At 44.7% G+C, this 9,605-nt stretch overlaps 1 protein-coding gene across 2 annotated transcripts in view; it reads left to right on the top strand.

The window, feature by feature from the left end:
• Positions 1 to 9,605, top strand: part of FTO (fat mass and obesity associated) — a 264,978-nt gene that overhangs the window by 51,490 nt on the left and 203,883 nt on the right. The window lies entirely within an intron of this gene.

Genomic DNA, 9,605 nt, shown 5'->3' with positions numbered 1-9,605 from the left:
ATATATATATATATTTGATTTCAGAGAGGAAGGGAGAGGGAGGGAGAGATAGAAACAATGATGAGAGAGAATCATTGATCAGCTGCCTCCTGCACGCCCCACACTGGGGACTGAGCCTGCAACTCAGGCGTGTGTCCTGACCGGGAATCTACTTGTGACCTCCTGGTTCATAGGTTGACACTCAGCCACTGAGCCTCGCCGGCCGGCTGGGTCAGCTCTTTGACAGACTCTGGCATGTGATGTGAGTGTGACTCGCTTACTCGTGACTTTCAGGAGACTTCTTTGTGGAACAAGGGGTACGGATTTGTGGTTCTCCAGGATTCCCCTCCCTTGACTTGGCAGGGAGGCGGGCAGGCATCCCTCAGCAGACCTGAAAGTAGGTGAGCTGTCAAGGTGTCCCTGGTGATAGGCTCCTCTGGGCGGGACTCAGGGCGCCCCACCAGCAAAACGGAGGGGAGGCCTAAATGATCTCACCTTTGGGCTTTCCTTATAATAATCGCCCCAAGTGCTAAATGGGGTGTGACAGACCTAACAGGTAATTGCCAAGTGGAGTTCATTACCAGGCATTGACTAGATAAGTGAGGTTCCTTATGTTAAAAAAACAAAACCAAACCAAAGGGGAAAAAGTTAGACTATATTTAGAGTGAGGACTCAGAGACTGCAGATCCCTTCACACAGATTAAAACTGTTTCAAAGCTGTCGGTCAGCTCAGTTCAGTTACCTTTCTCAAGGTGGTGGTGGGGGGGTGCAGAGTGAGGAGCAGTGGGGAGGGGTCGAGATTCAGGAGAAACTAAGAGGTTAGGATTGGTCAGCAAAATTTTTAAAAAATACATTTTTATTAATTTCAGAGAGGAAGGGAGAGTGAGAGAGAGAGATAGAAACATCAGTGATGAGGGAGAATTATAAATCGGCTGCCTCCTGCACGCCCCACACTGGGAATCGAGACCACAACTCAGGCATGTGCCCTGACCTCCTGGTTCATAGGTCAAAACTGAATCAGGAGTAAACTGTACAGATTCCTCAGTTTAGGAAATTATAATCTGATGGGTCATCTTTTACATTATTTTTTAAAAAATATATATTTTTATTGATTTCAGAGAGGAAGGGAGAGGGAGACAGAGATAGAAACATCAATGATGAGAGAGAATCATTGATTGGCCGTCTCCTGCATTTCCCCCCATTGGGGAATGAGTCCACAACACAGGCATGTGCCCTGACCTGGAATCGAACTGTGACCTCCTGGTTCATAGGTTGATGTTCAACCACTGAGCCATGCAGGCCCTGCCTGATTTAATTCTTAACTAAAGTTTTAAATTCTTTCATCTTTGCTCTTTCTTTATTCTTGACCTCCTGTCCTGTTTACCTCTTTGGCTACGTGCTGTTCTACTTTTGATATGAAAATTGACCTTATTCATGACCAACCTCTATCTCCAGTTCTCTGTCTTCTTGGAAAATACTCGGTACCGGCTTCCTCTTTAGTCTCAAGGGGAGCAGGGAGACCCTGGGCATGTGTCTCCTACTTGGACTTACACCGTGTTGTATCAGTAAGTGTGCAAATGCATCGTGTTCATTGTATTTTCCCATTCAAGCATAGTGTGTCAGTAATAAGAACCAGGTGTTTGAGTAAATTAATCACATGCCAAATTTCATTTTGGAAATGCAGTATTGTAGTTTAAGACTATAGCACATTTGCAAAGCTGTGATATATTGCAGTGATGAAAGCTTTATAAAATTCATTTTAACCCTGCACCGTTCATTATTACTTGTGTTTTGTGTATATGTGTTTATGTGTTTGTGTGTGCTCATTTACATACATACAGCTATATGAGTGTGTGTATATATATACATACACACACACACACACACACAGAGGCCTGACGCACGAAAATTCGTGCAAGAGTAGGCCTTCCTTCCCCCAGCTGCCGGCACCGGCTTCCCTCCGGCCCGGGCTGCTTTCCTCCGGCCGCCAGCAGGCAACCAGGACCTGGGCTGCTTCGCTCCTGCCTCAGCTTTGTCCGGAAGGACGCCTGGAAGGACGTTCGGTCTAATTAGCATGTTACCCTTTTATTAGTATAGATATTCACTGACATACATAAACAAGTAGAGATATTCTCTGAGCAAGGACTGTGTGCCAGGTTTTAGCCTGCATTGGATTTCATGGGTGAGAGAGAGACCCTGGAAATGGAACCATTGGCAGAACCTAGTGTATAATCTAACCAGCAGGCAGAGCTGTAATGACCTGCAACATGAGCTTGAGACCTACCAACCAACTACTCGGAGGACGCAGGCAGAAGCATTTCCCCCTAAGGAGCGGGGTTTTCTCCAAGAGCAACAAGTCCCGCCCGTGTGTGCAGAGCTGTCCCGGAGCCCGCAGACTCTGTGGTTTAAACTTGATGTGAGTGACACGCCTCTGCACTGTCAGCCTAGAAAACCTTGCCGCTGCCCTTGGCCTGCGATGAAGGCTTCCTGGCCTTGAAGCGAGGGAAGGCGCTCCTTTCCGATGGGCCCATCGTTAACGTCTTTCTGGTCCGATTCCACGAAGCCAGCAAATCACACGCGGTCGCTCTCTTTGGGGAACAGTGTGTGGCCTCAGATACAGAGTCAGGTCCTATGCCATTTAGAACTCACATGTCAATTGCATGTGTGTGTTTTGGGTCTGTTCTCCCTAAACTTTCTGAATTTTTTATTTCTTTCAGATTCTTCTTCTTTTTTCTTTTTGACCTTCACACATAATGTCTGGAATGCATTTAAAAAACAACAACTGTGGTAAAACTCACATAACATAAAATTTACCACCTTAACCACTGTCAGTGTGCATTTCAGTGGCATCAAGAACATTTATGTTGTCACGCCTCTCTTTGCTTCCTGCATCATAGCACCAGCACCACCACCCATCTCCAGAACGTTTCAACCCCAAACTGAAACTCTGTCCCCATGAAACACGAACTCCCCCTGCCTCCCTTTTTCCAGCCCCCGGCAACCACCGTTCTACTTTCTGTGTCTATGAACTGGACTATACTCGTTCCCGGACTTTGCAGATAAAAACGTGAGGCCAACTCCCAGTGCTGCCATTGACTAGCTCCGTGATCTTGACCAGGTGTCTGATCTAAGTCTTGGTTTTCACTTCATCACAACGGGGAGAATGATGTCTCCCTTATCCTCCTGGATTTTTGTAGCGATTAAAAGAGTTAGCATAGATGAAAGTGCCTGTTCCAGTCCGTCAGCAGGAATGAAATGGGCGAGGAAAGCAGGGGGACAGGACTCCAGCGTCGAGTCTGGCTGGCGATGACATTAACTTAAGATGAAAAGCAGGAGAAACAGACTTCAGGAAGTCGGGGAAGGAAAATGTTAACTTTGATTCTGGGCTTTCTGAATCTCCAGGGCTGGTGGGAACTTGCATGTAATATCCTGGAGACAGTTTCAAGGGTGGGTTTGGGCTGGAGATGAGGATTTTTTGAGTGTTCTCTGCAAGGAACTCATTTTGAGAAGATGAGATTGCCTGAAGGAAGCAAGTTATCTGAAGCGAGAAAAGGATGAAGGGTGGGAAATGTCTGCCATTCGGGGCAGAGGAAGAAAGATCTGAAACAGACTGAGGAGGAGGGAGCAGAGGCTAGAGGCTGGAAGGGAGAGGGTGTCATAGAAACCGAGGGCAGCCCTAGCCGGTGTGGCTCAGTGGGTAGAACAGAGGCCTGCTGACTGAAGAATCCCGGGTTCATTTCCCGGTCAGGGCACATGCCCAGGTTGTGGGCTTGATCCCGGGTGTGGGGTGTGCAGGAGGCAGCCGACCAATGATTCTCGCTCTTTATTGATGTTTCTGTCTCTCTCTCCCTCTCCTTTCCTCTCTGAAATCAATTTTAAAAAAAGAAAGAAAGAAAAGAAACCGAGGGCAAAGAAAGAGGCAGGTACCTGTGCCCAGGGCTTCCCAAACGACCAAAGCGCTGGAGCTGCGTTTTGGCAGACAGAGTTGGTCGTTGACTTTGAGTCCAACGGCAGTGGGAGACGCCAGAGCATAGTAGGGGTCAGGGCAAAAAAGGACAGTAGGAATTCTGGGCATTTATCTTAAATTGTTCTTCAGGGAGTTTGGTTGGGAAAGAAAGGATGCAGTGGGATGGTAGTAGCTAGAGTGGGAAAATCCAAGGAAGCCGTTAAATACTGAAACCGTTAGTTAATTAATTTTAAGGTGGCACAGTCTTATCTTAAATTGTTCTTCAGGGAGTTTGGTTGGGAAAAAAGGACGCAGTGGGTTGGTAGTAGCTAGAGTGGGAAAAATCCAAGGAAGCCGTTAAATAATGAAACGGTTAATTAATTTTAAGGTGGCACAGTTAATCAATTTTAAAAAAAGAAAGAAAGAAAAGAAACCGAGGGCAAAGAGTGTGCTAAGAAAGAGGCAGGTACCTGGGCCCAGGGCTTCCCAAACGACCAAAGGGCTGGAGCTGCGTTTTGGCAGACAGAGTTGGTCGTTGACTTTGAGTCCAACGGCAGTGGGAGAAGCCAGAGCATAGTAGGGGTCAGGGCAAAAAAAAAGACAGTAGGAATTCTGGGCATTTATCTTAAATTGTTCTTCAGGGAGTTTGGTTGGGAAAGAAAGGATGCAGTGGGATGGTAGTAGCTAGAGTGGGAAAATCCAAGGAAGCCGTTAAATACTGAAACCGTTAGTTAATTAATTTTAAGGTGGCACAGTCATTTTTAAAGTCTGATATAACAGAGCACACAGGACCGAGAGAGCAGACCTACGGAGAGGAAGAGGTTGCTCAGCGATGTCTAGAACTGTGATGACCCTAAGGAAGGCAGGAAGGAACGGGACCACGAGGGCAGACACACTGTTAGTCTTTTTAGCCTATTTTAAAGCTTTTACTAACACCCCTACTGAAATAAAGTACCTAAGACTCATGCGTAGTGTTCGGCGTGTAGCAGGAATTGCGCACACATTTGTCTCTGTACCATTGAACTTAATCTTGACAACAGCCCTGTGAGGTAGGTACGGTTACTGTACCCATTTCCTTGATGGGGAAACCGAGGCACAGGGAGGTTAAGGAACTTACTCAAGGAACCTACTCCACAGCTAGTGATTAGCAGAGGCAGGATTTGAGCCTATAAAGTTCGATTCTGGAGCTGAAGCTCTTAACCAGGATTTTAGGCTGTGCCGTCTCATCTTGCTGCCTAGTAGTTGGAGGCCACTTAGAGAGATAGTTCCACATCAGCAGTAGGAAGAGCTGAGTGCAAAGCCGGGCCTCTGGTGAGTGCGTCTCAGCTTGGAGCGTGTGTTTCCCAGGGTAACGAGATTACGCACGTGACGGTTTGGTTCGGTTGCAAGCCTCGGCGCTTTGCGGAAGAATACATCCGTTAGAATTATCACTCACTGTTTATCGGACAAGCCGGCGTGCCTGAGTTGTCATTAGCGATCTAATTAGGAGAGGGAGCGTGAGAACATAAAATGCACATATTGGAGTAGGACTCAGCACCTGCTGATGAAGCACGGAGCTCTCCTCGGTGCCCCCATCAAGAAAGTGCGAGGACAGAGCGTGCGTGTTGACTTTCTGGAATCCTGCGAATGAATAAGTGAAAACCGAAAAGCAATACCTACTCTGTAGTACAAACCTCTGAAATAGTTACCACGTCACTTACTCTGCCAGGCATTTTTCTTTAACTTTCATGACGGCTGGACAAAGGGAACGGTTGAAATCACCGTGTCTGCCGCAGAGGGTTTTTTCTTGTTTTCAAAGTAACCTCTCCGGCCTCGTGTAAGTCACCGGGGGCTACCCAAGGGGGTGTATTTAACATGTGATCATGCAGCGATAGAGAGCCAGAGAGGGACAGCAGAGAGCAGAGGAGTGGACGGTCGCTGAGGTCCCTTACTGATGTCATTACCGCTCCCTGGCGGACATCTTTCCCGTGGCACGTTGTCTGGTCAGGTTCAATGGCTCAAGCTTTTTAAAATGACAGAGGACTCAGAGATGCTCCTGGTCTCGAGTGTTATTATTTCCCATCAGCCTGCTAGCGGGGACGTGCCCGGTTCCATCATGCTCATGCCAAGCTGGGCCAGACCCCTGGTGGGATCTCCAGGCGCTGACCCCTGACCTCCGAGCAGACCAAGCAGGTGTAAAATTACAAGGCGGGGCGGTCCCTGAAGACTGACCTACGGCTGGGAGAATTGGAATTTTTTTCATCTAAATGGGTGTGGCCCAGAGGAGAGTTTTTCTCTCCTCTTGGAAATGCAAGGGATGCGTTATTAGGTCCTTGGAGCTGGAATGAAGGAGCAGTAGCACTGAAGGAGGTTTTTTTCCCCCTTAATTCTTTATTGTTGAAAACCTCCCTATTGTCTGTGTCCATTGGTCATGCTCATATGCATGGATACAAGTCCTTTGGAGTTGTTCTTACCCACTCCACCCCTTCCCTCTAAGGTTTGAGGGTCTGTTCAACGCTTCTGTGTCTGTGGATCTGTTTTTTGTTCAGTTTATGTGTCATGCTCATATGCATGGATACAAGTCCTTTGGTTGAGTTCTTACCCACTCCACCCCTTCCCTCTAAGGTTTGAGGGTCTGTTCAACGCTTCTGTGTCTGTGGATCTGTTTTTTGTTCATCAGTTTATGTGGTTCATTATATTCCACAAATGAGGGAGGTCATGTGATATTTATCTCCCTCCAACTGGCTTATTTCGCTTAGCATAATGCTCTCCATTATGCGTTATGAGATCCTTGGAGCTGGAGTGTAGGAGCAGTAGCGCTGAAGGAGTTTTAATTAACCTGTTATCTCTCTTTTATGGTCTGGAATGGTATTGCCCTTCTCTGGTATCCATTTACAATATCACGGGTCTTATGATCGTGAAGAGGAATCCTGGGTAAGTGGTTATCTCTGCTTTCAGTCGAATACTTGGAAGTGGCTCAAGGAAATTCTAGTTTACAAGGCTCCACATGAAGTGAGAAGAAGTTAGAAGTGTTCCGAGTCATTATCCCCGAGTAAAGAAGCCAACATTTTGTTTTGTTAAAGACACATGTTGCTTTGGTACCAATGTTACAGTCCTCAGATGTGGGGACCATCTTTCCCCCAATGTGTCAGTCCTTTCCACAACCAACCCTTAACCTTTATTTCTTTTGAGATCCTGTTTAGCTGCTTTCCATCATAGATATTTTTTTCTTCTCAGGAAACTTTCTTTTCCTTTGGAAACGTGGACTACATTCTTAAATTTGATGATTGTAGGTGGGAACTCAGTATCAAGTTGGTGAGACAAATAGTGCTTGATATTCAGATTATTACATGAAGAGCTCAAGTATACATTCTGTACCTGTGGTTTTACTTATTTTAAAAACATTTACCTTGAAAGAGTAATATATGAGGTCATGGAATGCCATGGCCAACTTTGTGGAGTATTCGGGAAAGTATGAATTATAGTGAAAGGTGCTGTCTTAGGGAGGACGCGTTGTAAGTGCTGGAATATTTAATGTTACAGCTGGATGCAAGAGAGGGGAACTCCATTAGGAATGAATGAATTTGTTGGAAAGTTGCTCGTAATAAAAGAAAGAAAGAGAAGTGAAGAGAATTCTAATCAACTTGCATGAAACCCACATTCCTTGTCTTTACATGGATGCAAAGTATAGGCTCTTAGATTTAAAACAGGATAAGATAAGTACCCCAGCAAGCAAAATTAAAAAATGGACAGAGGACAGGAACAGGAATTTCACAAAAGCGCTACTGCAAATGGCAGTTAACGTATGAAGTTACTCAAGACCTGATAAACAATCAAAGAGGTGTAGATTAGAGTGAGCCTGTTTTTTATTTATCTATCCACTTGCCGAAGATTGAAGAGTCTGATAATAACTGAAGTGTGAGTATGTGAAGAAGTAGGCGTTGTCTGCTCATGGGCATGGAGTGGGTATGTTTCCCTGGAGGGCAATTTCACAATGTGAGCCAAGAGTCAATAGAGCCAACCTTTCCACCTCGTGAATCTCTTGCTGAGAATTCTTACCACAAAGAAATCACCTATGCCTTCTTGTCAGATGGTAAGCTCACAGTTTGTGTATACCTTCTGCTCCAAACACACCTATCAGGGACAGATAACTCAGAAAAAGAGAAGGAAGGAGTCACACCTGGGCTTATAGACAAGGTGTCGTTGTGGACTGAAAAGAGAAGCAGGGATGAGCTGGGTTGAAACGATGGTCCTGCAAGGGCTCCCAGAGTGGAAGCAAAACGTAGCCACTGTGAGTTCAGGTCCTGTGAGGTAGTAGGGACTAAACGTTTCCCCCTGGAGATGGGCTAGAACCAAGCTAACTGTTTGTGAAGCCAGGGGCGGAGGGGAAGTTGTCCTTCTCACCAAAGAGACTGAGAAAAGACCACCAGGTCTCGGAAATAGCTTGTATGTGGAGATAAGGGTTTTGAGGGGCAGGATAAGATAGGTAAACCTTCAAGAATAGAAACTGAATTAGTCTGATTGATTGTGGGGGAGAGATTGTGAGGCTCGAATCACCATTTAACGTAAAGGCTTGGTCCAGGACGGGGGGATAGGGATCCCGGTGGAGGCAGCTGCTGAACCACTGTGAGGAAAAAGGTGAGCGTAGATGGAGGGAGAGAGGAAGGAGGGGGAAAAGCAAAGGCAAAAAAGTCCACTCAGAATGAGCCTTCAGAACAAAATACCAAAGTACTTGAAGACAATAAATGCTAGTAAAGATAGCAAACAGAATCAGCAATGAGAACAAAAGATCGGCGTAGCTGAGATTAATTTTATAGAGAGGTCAGTCAAAGACTAAAATAAGCATGTTCAGGAAATTCAAAGGGGTAAGTAAAGACGTCCTGCTGATGAAAGTGAGATTTAAAAATGCTCCAAAATATGTATATCATAGGAATAATAAACTTAATAGATGGTATGAGCTTTAGACCTAACAATTAAAAAGAGAATTGGTGAATTGGAAGAGAATACTGAGGAATTCAGCCAGGATGTAGGAAAAAGAAAAAAAAGATAAAAGATTTAAAAAGAGGAGGGAGAGAACATTTAAGAGAGTTGAGAGGTTCCAACATATGACTAACAGGAGTTCCAGCAAAAAGAATGAAGGTCATGATGGGGAAGAAAAATTTGAGGAGCTAAGAGTTGAAAATTTCCCTTACTTAAAAAAAGACACGAGTCCTCAAATACTTGGAGTAGTGCCATCTGTTGATACTATGGAATATAAGGGATATAAAGGAAAAAAATTCTTAGGAGACTCAAGATATAACAACACATTATCTGTAAAAGAAAGATTCTTATTACTAACAACAGATACTAGAAGATGGGAATAAAATCCTCGAAGTGCTAAGGAAAGATTACAGTTCATTTTAATTTTTAAAACTCAGGTAGTCTTTGATTCAGGAGTGAGAAAAAAATGTAGATATTTTCAGTGATAAAAAAAAAGACTAGGATAGTTACCATCCATAGACTGTCTAGGAAAACTTAAAAGTTGTAATTTAGTAAGAAGAAAAGTGAACCCAGAATGCAGGTTTTTATTACAAGAAACAAGGATGAGCAGAGAAATTGATGAAATGTGTTGGCAAATGCACTTAATTATGGGTTTAAAATGCTACTTTTTTTTTTTGGTTTAAAAAATGAATACAAAACGAAAACAGTAATAATGAGAATG

The sequence above is a fragment of the Myotis brandtii genome, unplaced genomic scaffold, assembly GCF_000412655.1.
Source record: "Myotis brandtii unplaced genomic scaffold, ASM41265v1 scaffold633, whole genome shotgun sequence".
In the NCBI taxonomy this organism is placed as follows: Eukaryota; Metazoa; Chordata; class Mammalia; order Chiroptera; family Vespertilionidae; genus Myotis; species Myotis brandtii.
This window is presented reverse-complemented; position numbering and strand designations above follow the sequence as displayed.